The sequence below is a fragment of the Triticum urartu genome, chromosome 3A (assembly GCF_056163025.1).
Source record: "Triticum urartu cultivar PI428250 chromosome 3A, HENAU_Tu73, whole genome shotgun sequence".
In the NCBI taxonomy this organism is placed as follows: domain Eukaryota; kingdom Viridiplantae; phylum Streptophyta; class Magnoliopsida; order Poales; family Poaceae; genus Triticum; species Triticum urartu.
Window position 1 is genome coordinate 67,656,731 of NC_141875.1, and position 14,892 is coordinate 67,671,622.

The window sequence follows — 14,892 nt, forward strand, 5'->3', positions numbered from 1 at the left end:
ACATGGATAAAGTCATGCTTATTGAATCCCTTGGTTTCAACTTAATGTCTGTCTCAATGCTTTGTGATTTAAACATGATCGTGATGTTTGGAAAATATCGTTGCCTTGTTCTAATGGAATCTGACAAGTCACTAGTGTTTGAAGGGTATAGGAAAGATGATTTGTACGTGGTAGATTTCTCAGCAAGACCACAACTTGCCGTATGTCTTCTGGCAAAAGCTTCAGAATGCTGGCTCTGGCATCGGAGGCTCGGGCATGCTGGCATGAGGAACCTCCACACCCTTGCAAAGAAGAAGCATGTCATAGGCATCGAGGGCGTCAAGTTCAAGAAAGATCACTTATGCGGTGCCTGTGAAGCAGGAAAGATGACGAGGGCAAATCATCCCTCGAAGACAATCATGACAACAACTCAACCCTTCGAACTGCTCCACATGGATCTTTTCGATCCCACTCATTACTCAACTCTTACCACTACTGCTTGTCTCTATGGCTTTGTCATTGTTGATGATAATTCTACATATACTTGGGTGCACATAATCCTCTACAAGACTGAAGTGCAGGATGTCTTCAGACGCTTCGCCAATCGAGCAATGAACAACTATGGCGCCAAGATAAAGCACATCAGAAGTGACAATGGCACTGAATTCAAGAACACTGGCCTTGATACATATCTTCATACTTTGGGCATCACACATGAATTCTCAGCTCCGTACACGCCACAGCAGAATGGCGTCGTCGAACGCAAGAACAGAACACTCATTGAGATGGCCCGAACGATGCTTGATGAATACAAGACCCCAAGAAAATTCTGGCCTGAAGCCATTGATACTGCATGCCATACAATCAATCGTGTTTATCTTCACAAGCTTCTGAACAAGACATCTTATGAGCTCCTAACTGGCAAGAAGCCAAATATCAGTTACTTCAGAGTACTTGGCGCCAGGTGCTGGATCAAGGATCTACATCACACTTCAAAATTTGCACCAAAAGCACATGAGGGTTTTATGCTTGGATATGGAAAGGATTCGCACTCCTACAGAGTCTTCAATCTCTTTCATTATAAAGTGGTTGAAACAGTGGATGTGCGGTTCGATGAGACTAACGGTTCACAAAGAGAGCACCTGCCAAATGTGCTAGATGAAGTTCCATCCAGTGAATCAATCAAACTTATGGGAACTGGAGAAATCATACCCTCTAAAGCTCAACCTGAAGAGGAACTTATCATCTCCGCACCTGATCAACCTGAAGACAGTGCTCAGCTGAAGACAATCCCTCTAACAATGACAATGATCAGCAAGAACAAAATCTTCGCCCTGTACATCCTCGTATTGCAAATGAAGTGCAGATTGAGAGAATAATTGATAGCATCAATGCACCCGGTCCGCTCACTCATTCAAGGGAAACACAGCTAGCAAATTTTTGTGGGCACTTCGCATTCGTCTCAATAACAGAATCCAAGAAAGTTGAAGAAGTCTTCATGGAACCTGAATGGATTCAAACTATGCAAGAAGAGTTTCAACAGTTTGAGCTGAATAATGTATGGGAACTGGTTAAGCGTCATGATCCTCGGAAGTACAATATAATAGGCACCAAATGGATATACCGCAACAAGCAAGATGAGCATGGTCAAGTTGTCAGAAACAAAGCTCGTCTCGTTGCTCAAGGATATACTCAAGTGGGAGGGATTGACTTCGATGAAACATTTGCTCCCGTGGCTCGACTTGAAGCCATACGCATACTGCTGGCCTATGCAAATCATCATAACATACTTCTATATCAAATGGATGTGAAGAGTGCATTTCTCAATGGAAAGATTGAAGAAGAAGTGTATGTTGCACAACCGTCTGGCTTTGAAGATCCAAAACATCCTAACATGGTATACAAGCTCAACAAGGCACTGTATGGCCTCAAACAAGCCTCTCGGGCTTGGTATGACACACTCAAACACTTTCTGAAGAGCAAAGGCTTCACACCTGGTTCCCTCGACCCCACTCTCTTCACGAAGACATATGATGGTGAACTGTTTGTGTGCCAAATATATGTGGATGACATTATCTTCGGCTGCACCAATCAGAAATACAGTGAAGAATTTGGATATATGATGCAAGAGCAATACCAGATGTCCATGATGGGAGAGCTGAAGTTCTTCCTTGGTCTTCAAATACGACAGCAACGCAACGACATCTTTATATCTCAAGAGAAGTATCTCAAAGATTGCCTGAAGAAGTTCGGTATGCAAGACTGCAAAGGCTTCACGACGCCAATGCCAACCAAACATCATCTGGGTCCCGACGACAATGGTAAAGAGTTCGATCAAAAGGTATAACGCTCCATGATTGGTTCTTTACTTTATCTATGTGCATCTAGGCCAAATATTATGCTTAGTGTTTGCATGTGTGCTCGATTCCAAGCGGCACCAAAGGAATCGCATCACTTAGCTGTGAAGCAAATTCTTCGATATTTGGCTTACACCCCAACTCTAGGATTATGGTATCCAAAGGGCTCAAAGTTTGATCTAGTTGGATTCTCAAATGCTGATTATGCTGGTGACAAGGTGGATCGCAAGTCTACATCAGGCACATGTCATTTTCTGGGACGATCACTTGTATGTTGGTCTTCAAAGAAGCAGAACTGTGTATCTCTCTCCACTGCTGAATCTGAATACATTGCTGCTGGATCTTGCTGCGCTCAGCTTCTGTGGATGAAGCAAACACTCAAAGACTATGGCATTCATCTGAAGCAAGTGCCACTCTACTGCGACAACGAAAGCGCCATCAAGATTGCCAACAACCCAGTTCAGCACTCGAAGACAAAGCACATTGAGATTCGTCATCACTTTCTCAGAGATCATGTTGTGAAGGAAGATATTGATATCATACACGTCAACACTGAAGAGCAATTGGCATATATCTTCACCAAGCCCTTGGATGAGAAAAGATTTTGCAAGTTACGGTGTGAGCTAAATATCTTGGAATCCTTAAATGTCCTGTGATCAGGCACACATCCTAACACTTATGCATATTGATGATTTAGATGTGCAACACACGAAGTAAAGTATATCTTCAATCAATGAAGACATGCATTCTAAGTGTGAATACATTAATGAGGAATTTGACTTCGGAGCGCCATGATAATTGTGCGCCTTGTTTGGGTCTAATACTTCCTATACGGTGGGTAACGCCACCACCAAATGTTCTGTTTGAAGTGTTTCACTCATGGCATTACATTTGCTATGTCTTCACATTTGGTCTGGCTTTAGTCTGAACATGTCTTCATGATTATCTTCACTATGATGATTATATATATACTAGTGTTCTGTCCTCTACAGCATTCACTTATAGCTATGTCTTTTTGTTGAATCTTTTGAACTAAGTGAATGTGATCGGACCCTAACCTCTCTATGCTTTCTATCTCAAACTCTATCTCTCCAAATCATATGCATTCTCTTGAAACTGTCAAATGTCTTCTCTGCGTCCTTGTCAGCAGAAGATACGGAGACAAACATTAAGTCCGCTTTCAATGCTAATTACTTCACCTGAAACTCGGAAAAGTGGGAACAACCACCCGACAATCTAGGCGTGCGTGGGACGTGGAATAACCTCCGATATGCTGCATGATGGCCATGTGTTCCTCAGATGTGAATCGCCAGGGGCACCTGTGTAATAACACTGAGCCGCCCCCATCCCTATAAATACACGCCACACCACAGTCATTATCTCTTCTTCCACTCTCACACGAACCCTAGCGCCACCGCTAGTCCTTGACGACGCCAGCGACGAAGTGCTTAGCTGCCACAACCTCTCCGACGCCGTCTTCACGCCGACCGCGGACATCGTCTTCTCCGCCGTCGCCGTAGGTGTCCTCTGTCGCCAAGTTAGGGCACGGACGATCGAACTGCTCGGCCTCCTCTTCCACTCCGTCTAGCAGTTCCTTGTGTGGTAAATAAAAACCTCCTTTTTACGGCCCCTTTGATCCTACAGATTCGTCACTTTCTACCACAAGTGGTTTTTGTTCACACATGTTGGATCCACTTCATACTGCATCTCATAATATGCCTAGTATATTCACTTATGCTTCACAAAGTAGTTAGATTCCTCACTTGTACTGATCCGTGGATTCGTACAAATCTGGAACCAACTCCTTATCTATGAGTGAATGTCTTCGCACGATGAGGTCAATGTCTTCTAAACTGATTTATCTTCAAAATCTTCTGAGAATGCATATGACCTCTTCCCCTTCCCTCGCACCTTAATGCTGTCATAGGTACATGTCCGTGGGAGAACCCCTTGGTTCTCATAGTCTGCATTCATTTGCAGAATTCTTACAGTATCATATAAATTCTTCCGAAGCCAGTTCCTGTTTGTCCAGCAAGCGAAAGCCTTTGAAGCCTTTGAACGTGTTGAAGCCATTCAGTTTGAAGTTCATGGCTGCAGAGAAATCAGTAAGGAAGGGTGGCAGACAGCGTCGTGGGGGAACATCAAGAGATTTGTCTGATGACCTCTCAGAGCTTTACAATACAGATCCTGAAGAGGATTACAATTAGCGCATGACCCGAATCCAATGGATTTGAAGATATTGGGCAGAACAATGGTTCAAATACCGGTTTGTGACCCAGGAATATGCTGAAAAAATGCCATCAAGCGACCGTGGGAAGACATCCTATACAAGAATCTTCAACCCAGGTCCAGAGAAGAAGCCATTGAACAAGGCTTCTATCCCTGCATGGTCCATGGGCCACAGCCTGCAGATGCTCACCCATCGTCACTACTATGGTGTCGTGACGACAATCTGTTCAAGCGCAACTTCCAGTTTGCCAAGAACTCAGCGAAGCAGAACAAGAAGTCTTTGGGATTAGACTTCAACCCTGGTCCCTCTGCTCCCCGTGCCGATGGAACTCGCGAAGCTGAACCCAATCTTCTTGGACCCTTCTACAACTTGGAAGGTCTCATCACTCATATCGTGGTTCAAGGGACAGCCGTGAATGAGCCTGCAGATGACGCTGAATCAGATGAAGTGCCTGCAGCGCTGAAGCCAAAGAAGTTGAAGCAACCTAAAGCTTCAAAGCCTGCCTCTGCACCAAAAATCTCACGGGCGAAGCCACTGGCTACTGCACCTCCTGAAGACAGTGTGTAGTCTGAAGATTTGTCACGCATCTCCAAGCCCCAGAAAGTCAAGATGCCTCTGCCACACACCGGCCAAGAACTGACTGCTGCTGCTATTCTGCGCAACGATGCCATTGATCTGTCCAGTGATGAAGATCTTGCAGATGACGCTCTTGAGCAACTGATCAAGAGCAAAGAAGAAGAAGAAATCTTCAATGATCTGCCCCTCTTTGACGTGGCAATCATCCACAACTTCATTGATGACTGGTTTGACACGCCCAACCTCAGCTTCGAAGATCTGCAACTTCCAATTGGCCTTAGTGTCGCCTTCCATGGAGCCATTGATTTAGAGCTAACTCTAGCTCAGCGCATCGTCGAACTGAAGCAAAAGATTGACTTTGAGAAAGCTCAGTTCAAGAAGCATATGGCCAAGCTCAGCGTGCAAGAGGTGAAAAACTTCAAGATTATGCTGCACGAGCTCAAAGAAGCCTTTCTCAAGAAATGTGTAGAAGCTCAGGGCTCTCGTGAGCGCATGAAGAGCCTGGCTGACAAGTGTGTGCAAGGCTACAACGAGGCTGAGAACCGCAAGGCCCTTGGGCGTCCGGGCATTGATCCCAGGATGGCTGCTAAGCAGAAGAAGAAGCCCACTGTGGCCGAACCCAACGCACCAAGGCAGGAAGCAGATCCCATTGTCTTCCCAACTAGCATGACTGGCTCGAAGCCAAAGGCTAGGTCAACCGCTTCAGAACTGAAGAAGACGAGGACTGCTGAGGCTGAAGCCAGAAAGAGGAAACATTCTGAAACCTCTGATGCTGCTCCCTTCAAGAAAAAGCGGAAGACCAAGAAGGAATGGGCTGCTCTCACAGAGCCCTTAATTGTTGAACCCATCTCCATGGTTCGCCCTGCCGCTAAACATCAAGAGCGCCAACTGACTGTCCATGAGCCTGCTTCCACAGAGGCTTATGAAGCTGAAGACATTTCAGTAGCTGATCCCTCTGCTGCTGAAGACATTGGTCACCATGACCATGTTGAAGATGATGCAGTTCTTCCTTAGATCGAGCACCAACAGGTATCATCGCCTGTGCTTACGCACAGCGAACTCATCAGCATTGGTCGTCCTCTGACGCCAATTGCTCAGGATGCATCATGGGCTGATCACCCACAAGCACAAGAGGAAGATAACTTTGAGGCCCAGCCAACTCCAACTCCACAGGCGTCGCCAGCGTTATGCAGGCTTCGCAAAGGACCAAGGCCTCCAGTCTTCGAGTCTGAAGCTAAACTGCTGAAGACATTCCGGCGGCATCAGCCGATGAAGAAGAAACCCCAAGAATTGCTACACCCCCGTCTCACCAAGAAGCTGTTCTCGAGGAGAACGTGACTGTGACCGATCCTCCAGCTCATCAAGTGGAGGTTGAGAATCTTGAGGCTGCCACCACCAAAACAAATGAAGCCACTGACGCTGCCATGGCTGAAGCAAATGTGGAGCCTACACCAAACCAAGAACCAGAAGTCAGCGAAGCCAATGATGCTATTGCTTCTGTTCCTGGGCCTGCTGCTGGCAGTTTGACTATCATGTTGAGCATAGGCCTCAGGTACAGAAGCCAATTCCAAGGTTACCCAGGTTTCCAGGTCCTGCATCAGCACTTGGATCCTTCAATGTCAACGGCTTCAAAGTAGACAACACTTTCTTCAATAGCTCCAAGAACCCCTACCCAAGGGAAAGAATATCTTCTGATCGGTTCTGGAGCTATCCGCAGTGAAGCTATTACTCTTGCATTCTGTACAATCAAGGTCGCATCTTCCCACATAAGCGTCTTGACACCGAAGCCATAGCTGGTCTGCCCTGTCTGGAAGAAGCTCTGGATTGCTTCAAAGAGGTTGGATTGTTGCCGTTTGTCACCAACCAAGAGCACTGGAATGAAGAGTTGCTGCTCCAATTCTATGCCACACTTCACATCCGTGGATACAACAGAGATCCGAAGATTTGGGTCCTGGAGTGGATGACAGGAAGTGTTCATCACAAAGCCAAAGCCTTTGATATCATTGAGCTCACTGGTCTGCTCACTCCTGGCGATCTCTACGAACCTGGCTGTCAGCTTCACAGTGAAGCTATGGAGAGCATCTTTCAGAAGCCTAAACCAAACATGAGTCAGATGCTCAGTATGATGAAGCCCTTGCCACAAGATGCTGCATATCCTAAGGAGTTCTTTGTTGAAGACCTTGAGTACCTGCCAAGGACTATCTATCACATCAGAAGGCGAACTCTCTGACCCATCAAAGGACATTCTCCACATGCCAAGCTGAAAGGTGCAATGAAGACTTTGGTCTTCTATATTCTTTATGGCAAATGCTTCAATGCACAAGACTTCTTCATCCGCCAACTTGCTGCATCAGGCTCTGATCTCTCTGGCTTGAAGTTCTACGCTCCATGGATAATGCGGCTGATTAAACTCCACTCCGCTATCTCATATCAGCCATCTGCTCGCAATCATCGGATCTTTCTGCCTGATGTGGATATGTCCGTTGAAGCCATTTATCCTGAGCCTGCCAAGGAGCCTCTTAGTCTTCAGAATGCGGAGCATCAAAGTTTCTCTCAGAATATTGAAGGAGTTGAAGCAGTCACTCGTGTTTATCCTCTGGCTGGAACTACACGTGCACCTCATCGTGCCCTCACTGAAGCCACCGAAAGCACTATTGCCGAACGACCCAAGAAGCGATCTCGTATTCTCAATGAACGAGAGCTTCTGGTGGCTCTTCATCAGAAACAGGATAGGCATCATGACTGGTTGAAGCGCCAAATGCAAAGCCTCTTGGTGGATGTCAACCGCATTCACAATCTTGCCACCAAGAATACCTTTGTTACCCATGAAACCTCTCGACACACATGGAAAGGGCTGACGCTTATGTGCTCTGAAGATGATCTTCAAGAGGATGGCTTCTTTGAACGCTTCAAGTTTGACTCCACACCTCCTCGAAGGGCAATGCTGCGACGAACTCCATCTCTTGAAGACTCTGAGTTCTCTTCCTCTGCGGCAACTGTGAATGCCAGAGTGATCGAGGACGAAGATGATGTTACTTCACCGCCACCTCCTTCAGCACGCTTCGACACTGCTCCAAGTTCTTCTGCACCGCCGAACACCACCGACAACCCTGCTGCTTCACCTACTCTTCATGGGAACGAGTAGATGCTCTATGTCTTCAAACCTTTTTGGTCCTTACTGACAAAAGGGGGAGAAGCATATGAGTTTGATAGTCTTCAAGCGGGTCCACATGGGCGGTTGCGTTATATTTTGCCTAGTGTTTACAACTCTCGTTTTGACACATTTGGTCCTTTGAGTTGTAACACCTAAGCTCGATGGCCGTCTGCTACTTATTTGCTACTTTGTGATGCGATGATAAATTCCGCATGTGCGACGATAAATTCCGCACTTAGATCATTTTGCAGACGTCCATTTTCCATTATGCATGTCATTATCTTCACATACCTTCACATGCATAATGAACTGTCATCATAAGTTGAAGAGGATCTCCACGAGTATAACCTGCCATGTGCATTTGCATTCCAAAAGCAAATTACTTATATGCACATCTTCAGGGGGAGCCTTTGCAACTTATGTAGACAATTCCTTATCCTTTACAATTTCACATATTATATTCCCCGTTGAAAACTTCAACTAGTTTGTCATCAATCACCAAAAAGGGGGAGATTGTAAGTGCATCTAGTGCCACCCCTAGTTGGTTTTGGAGTATTGACGACAAACCTAGTTGAGGGACTAATGTGTTTGTGAGAATTGAAGGATAACACAGGTAGAAGTCCCTCATTGATTCGGTTTTCCTACCAGAGATGACCCCTAAAAATGTATGAAGACATTGATGTCAAAGGTGGTATGTGAAGATATTCACATTAAAGACTATGACAAGAGAAGACATCGCATGAAGCCTATGGAGCTCGAAGACTCAGACCTTTCGTAGTTCTTTTTCTTCTTTATTGAGTCATAGGAACCACCGTACTGTTAAGTGGGGTCCAAGAGAACCAGTCAGAATGACTGAAGTGATGCTTAACCAAAACCTATGTCTTCGAGTGAAGACTATGAGAGCAAATCTTGTCCAGAGTCGGACAAGTCAGCTTTGCTTGTAGCCCAAGTAAAGTTGCCGTGTGTGTTTGAAATCTGACCGTTGGAACACGTGTCAGTTCCTTAGTGACCCAGGGTCATTTCGGACAAATCAGGTCGGGTTGCCTAGTGTCTATAAATAGCCCACCCCCTACAACCATAAACGGTTGGCTGCTCAGAGTTAGAATACGGCTTTTGTCGTTTGAGAGCAGCCCACCTCGAAGCCTTTGAGAGAGAATTCCTTGCGAGGATAAAGCCCTAACCACCCAGAGCCAAAGAGTGTTAGGCATCACTTAAGTCTTCTTGTCTGTGTGATCTGAAGACTTATTACACTTGAGGACTGTGAATCCTCCAGCCGGTTAGGCGTCGCGTTCTGAGCATCCAAGAGTCACCGTGGATCGCCGGTGAACGTAGTCTGTGAAGGTTTGGGAGTCTACCTTGAAGACTTACCAGAGTGATTGGGCGAGGTCTGTGTGACCTTAGATCAAGGGGAATACGGTGAGGACTGGATGTCCTGAGATGCATGTTCAGGACTGGGTGTCCGGGACTATGTGTCCTCAGATTTAAATACCTAACCGCCCTAACCAGACGTACAGTTGTCACATTAACTGGAACTGGTCCAACAAATCATTGTCTTCAACGAGTCACTGGTTTCATCCTTCCCTTCCCTTTACTTACTGTTGGTCCTTGTGAAGTCATTGTATGATTGCACTATCTTTTGTCTTCACTGAGTGACTGCTTGTTCTGATTGGCTTCATAATATCTTCCTACCTGATCCTTACTACCTAGCTGCTATTAGCCATTGTGCTTTCATTTCATTGAATACTTGACTATGGTTTGCCTAGTGTAGTCTACCTTCCACTGCATGCTAATAGGTTTATTTCTATCGTTTGTCTTCGAAACTTCCACATTTTGAAGACTTTCATAAAAATCGCCTATTCACCCCCCTCTAGTCGATATAACGCACTTTCATCATCCAACACGTCCTTGTATCGGTCCATCGAGCGGTACAGACACACTTTTTCTTACAGAGTGAAAGCAAATGGGGGGAGGGGGGCAGCCATATAGGACTCTGACACCTCCGGCCCTCTAAATCCCCCTTTCGGTCTCATTGTCTTCCAATCCGCCCCTTCTCCCTCCTACTTTGCATCCCCACCCTTCTCGTCCGCCGCCGGCGTTGCACCTCTGCAGCCGCCACACAGGCATAGCCGGGCCTTCGCAACCAGCACCGATGCACCCACTCGCCTTTTACGACGACATCGTCCGCCAGGACCCGTCCATAGCCAGGTACACTCCTCCCCTGTCGATGACATCCATGGCAGACACCATGCCCAACAAGTGTTCGGTCAAATGACCATTGGATTCGAGATGTTGTGAGTTCCAAGTTGCTGAAACTTGAGAAGATCCATACCAACGACAATGGTTCGGATATGATGACCAAGATATTGCCAAATGAGAAGCTACAAGCATGTTGCAAGGTAGCAGGCATGGTGGTGCCCCCCTCATGAGTCGGAGGGGGAGATTTGTTGGGATATCCTCCTCATGTGGGCTGTGAGGAGATGACCATTTGAGGCCTTTTAGGCAGCCCAAAGAGGTGCACGAGCCCACTACCCATTAGGGTTATGACCTAGGGTCATTTTGGACTTTGCACATGAGTGGATGGGGATGCTTTACCCTCCCCCATCCAGCAGCCACCATCAAGAGTGACGAAAATCAGTTCATCCTCCAAGAGAGAAGAAGAGAGAAAACCAAGAGAGCAAGGGAAGAAGAGGAAGATTGAAGGAAGAAGAAAAGGGAGCTCCCCCCAGGGTTGTGATGGTCCAGATCCACTACCTTGTCTCCTTCAAGCTTCGGTTCCACCATTTTTGGTGAGATTGTTCCAATCCCTAGTTCTTGAGCCCGAAATCTTGTTGTGTTCATCCAAGATTCAAAAATCTTGATATATGAGATCCTCTAGTGCTGTCTAGAGAAGAACTTGTTGTATCCCACATTTGATAATAGTGGAAGAGGATTTGGGTGGCTTCGGCCCGTGGTTTTTCCCCTCAAGTTGAGGGGTTTTCCACGTAAAATCTGGTGTCTCTTTGTTGATGCTTGATGCTGTCCAGAAATTTACTCCTACCACAAGACACTAGGTTGAGGAGTGTCTTGCCTGCTGCTTAACATTTTCTGCCTCCATATATGCTGCTGCATATGTTTTCCTTCCGTGCTAAGCAACGATCCTTAAATTAGTACATGATATGGTGCTGAGATTACTTGTTTTCGCTGCAGTTTTCAGTTAACCATAACTGTATTTGTGTGCTAATTCCTAACAAGAGGCAAGATGGTCATTGCGCGCGGCAGCAGAGAAGAACGCAAGTTTTGCTTTTTTTTTGCCCAACTTGTGGATTGAATCATTCATTCACTAAATGTTGCTCTACACATTGTGTAGATCGTACGCGCTGCCATGATGTATGATAGAGAGACGGCAATTTAGGTGCATACACTACTGGATGAAGCTGAAGGGGCAATATGTGTAGGACAACATTATCCGTTCATGAAAAACTTGTTTAACATCCGATTAATCTTGTCGAATTTGAACTATTGTTGTAATAGACTTATTTGTATGCTATGTATGAATGATTTGTGCTATTTTATATTCGAACTTTGATAAATTCCGTCGGGTTTTCATGAATTTCGTCCGATCTGTTGAAATGGTGTTTCAATTGTATGCGGGTAGCGTTGGATGGCTAGCTCCCGCATCCGTGTCCCGGACTGCCCCCTGTCACCGGACAGATGCGGGAGCAAATTTACAGGTTAATGTTGGAATGCCCTAACGACACTTATTTTTGGAACGGTGGGAGTAGCAATTTTTAAAAATTATTTGTTTGATTACTCCTATCTTTTTTCTAGAATAATCTACTCCTATCAAAGAAACAGTCACTACAAGTGTGTATTTCGATAAAATAGCACATACACTCATAGGCAGAAACTCCACTCTCGAACGTCAGCAAAAATACGAGTGTCAACAAAAATACATGCTCTTATTCATCCAAGCTTTCGGGGTTTATTTATTTTTTGTCCAGATACAAGTTTATTAATAAACTGGGCTGCCATAAAATATCCGGTGCACAAAAAGGTAAGCTTAGCATTCTCAGCGAATACAAGAAACTTGTAGGAGGAAACTGCCTTTTGACCCAAGGGAAATGCTTCATAGCTCTCGCTCGGCTGGAAAGAAAGGGAAGCAGGCAGAAAGAAACCAGGTGACACAATGGACATGCATGTTGGAGAGGGAGGTGGCCGGCGAGGAGGGGTTGGCTGGAGAAGAAAAAGTGGCCGGGGAGGACGGACTGCCCGGGAGGCCCAGCGGAGAGGAGAGGGAGGTAGGTCCGGCGTGGACTCCCATGTGGGTGGTCCGGGTGGTGGAGAGGAAGGTGGAGGTGATGGCGGTGGAAGCAAAGGCGGGGACTTGTCTGGCGGTGAGCAACGCCAGATGAACCCATCCAGCAGCGAGGAGGCTGCGGGCGAGCCCCAAGGCGGCGGAGGAGGAGTGGAGGGAAGCAAAGGCGAGGACTTGCCTGGCGACGAGCAACGCCAGATGAACCCATCCAGCAGCGAGGAGGCTGCGGGCAATCCCCAAGGCGGCGGAGGAGTGGAGGGAAGCAAAGGCGAGGACTTGCCTGGCGGCGAGCAACGCCAGATGAATCCATCCAGCAGCGAGGAGGCTGCAGGCAAGCCCCAAGGCGGCGGAGGAGGAGTGGACGTAGGCAAAGGCGGGGACTTGCCTGGCGGCGAGCAACGCCAGATGAACCCATCCAGCAGCGAGGAGGCTGCGGCCAAGCCCCACGGCGGTGGAGGAGGAGTGGAGGGAGGCAAAGGCGGGGATTTGCCCGGCGGCGGCGAGCAATGCCAGGTGATCCCATCCAGCAGCGAGGAAGCTGCGGCCAAGCCCCAAGGCGGCGGAGGAGGAGTGGAGGGAGGCAAAGGCGGGGATTTGCCCGGCGGCGAGCAATGCCAGATGATCCCATCCAGCAGCGAGGAGGCTGCTGGCAAGCCCCAAGGCGGTGGAGGAGGACTGGAGGGAAGCCAAGGCGGGAGCTTTACAGGCGGCAGCCAAAGCATGAATTCGCCTGCATCTCTCAAGGAAACCATCCTTGGTTGGGACGTCGATGACCTCCTGGCTGATAATCAAACGGTACATCTTCTTGTCCTCGATCCCTGCACGTTCCACTTGTGCGCCTTCGCCTCCTGCCTGTCCCCCGCTGCTACCGGTGGCCGCTCGGGCTGACCCCTCACGATCAGTATGTACTAGTAGGAGTAGCACCGGCGTTAATGCATCAACGATTTGATTTTATGTACTACTACTACTCGCGTTAAAATAGTTTCTTGATTTGGACACCACACTAATTTAAGTGCGTAACTGAATGCAGATGAGCACTGAGAAAACCATTCCGGAGTATTTTTTGTTTTTCTTAGGTTATCTTTGTAGATTTTAGCCTAGAACAATTTGCAATTTGTGATTTTATTTCTTATTAGTCAGTTCATCACCTATTATTGAGTTGGTGCCTGTTTTTTATGCAGCTTCCAGAGGTACCAGATTTCAGTGACTCTGTCGAAGAATATATGAGTGCATACTCTGCTCTTTTGGTTCAGGAATGTAGGGCTGCTGTCAAGGATGCATTGCAGAACATTGATGAATCATCGCTACCTTACATTGTCAAACATATTTTACCCACAAATTCAAAGTCAGAGATTTTCCTGGACATCGACCTCAACCTAGATGCAAAGGGCATTTTTTTTTGGAATGGTCACCGGGGGGGGGGGAAGACTCCCCACCTGAATATATTTCAAAAAGTCAAGCAAGAGTTACAGAGTTCACAAATTGTGTGAGGAGAGGAAATCACGCCACAAGCAAGCATGTCCCTTTAGAGTTTCAGACTTAAGCCGATGCATCCAGAGTATCAAATCATCAAGGATAGCTCTAATAGAAACAGAAGCCTCAATATCCAGCCCTTGGAAAACCTTTTTGTTTCTTGCATCCCAGATTTTTCAGAGGACGAGGAGGAGCATGAAGGGCCGAACTGAAGAAGGGAGCAGAGCGGGGGGAGCAGTGTTGAAGAACTCGCTGATCGGCGTGGCCCTAGGCCGGATACCTGTTGCGCGCCAGATTCTTCTGGCAGCCGGGCAGGAGAAGAAGAGGTGGTCGCGGTCCTCCACTAGATGCCCACACCTTGGGCAAGAAACATGGTCCAAAATATGGTCGAGGTAGAACAGCCACCCAAAAATCATAACTTTTTTGGGCACCATCGAATCCCAAATGACAGCAAGAGCCGGATCATCCAGCTGATCAGAGAGAGCTGCATATGCTCCACGAGTGGAGAAGGCAGTACCGTTGAGCAAGCAACGATTATCCGGGACCTGAGAAAGTACACATCCCTGCAACAACAAGTTTAGAGAAGCAAGTTCTGCGACCGCAGTAGAGGTCAGCCGATTACGAAGAGCAAGCTCGATCCCATCCTGCAGTATGGTGGCAACCATGGCATTTGGGTTTGTATGGTGGGAGAAAAGAGAAGGAAAGACTAAAGCCAGAGGCTCCGGCTTTAGCCAACGATCTAACCAAAAAAAGGTGGAGCAACCATCTCCGACTACACACTGTGAAATCTCTCTCAAACAATGCAAATGCTTAAAAATTGTTTTGGCCA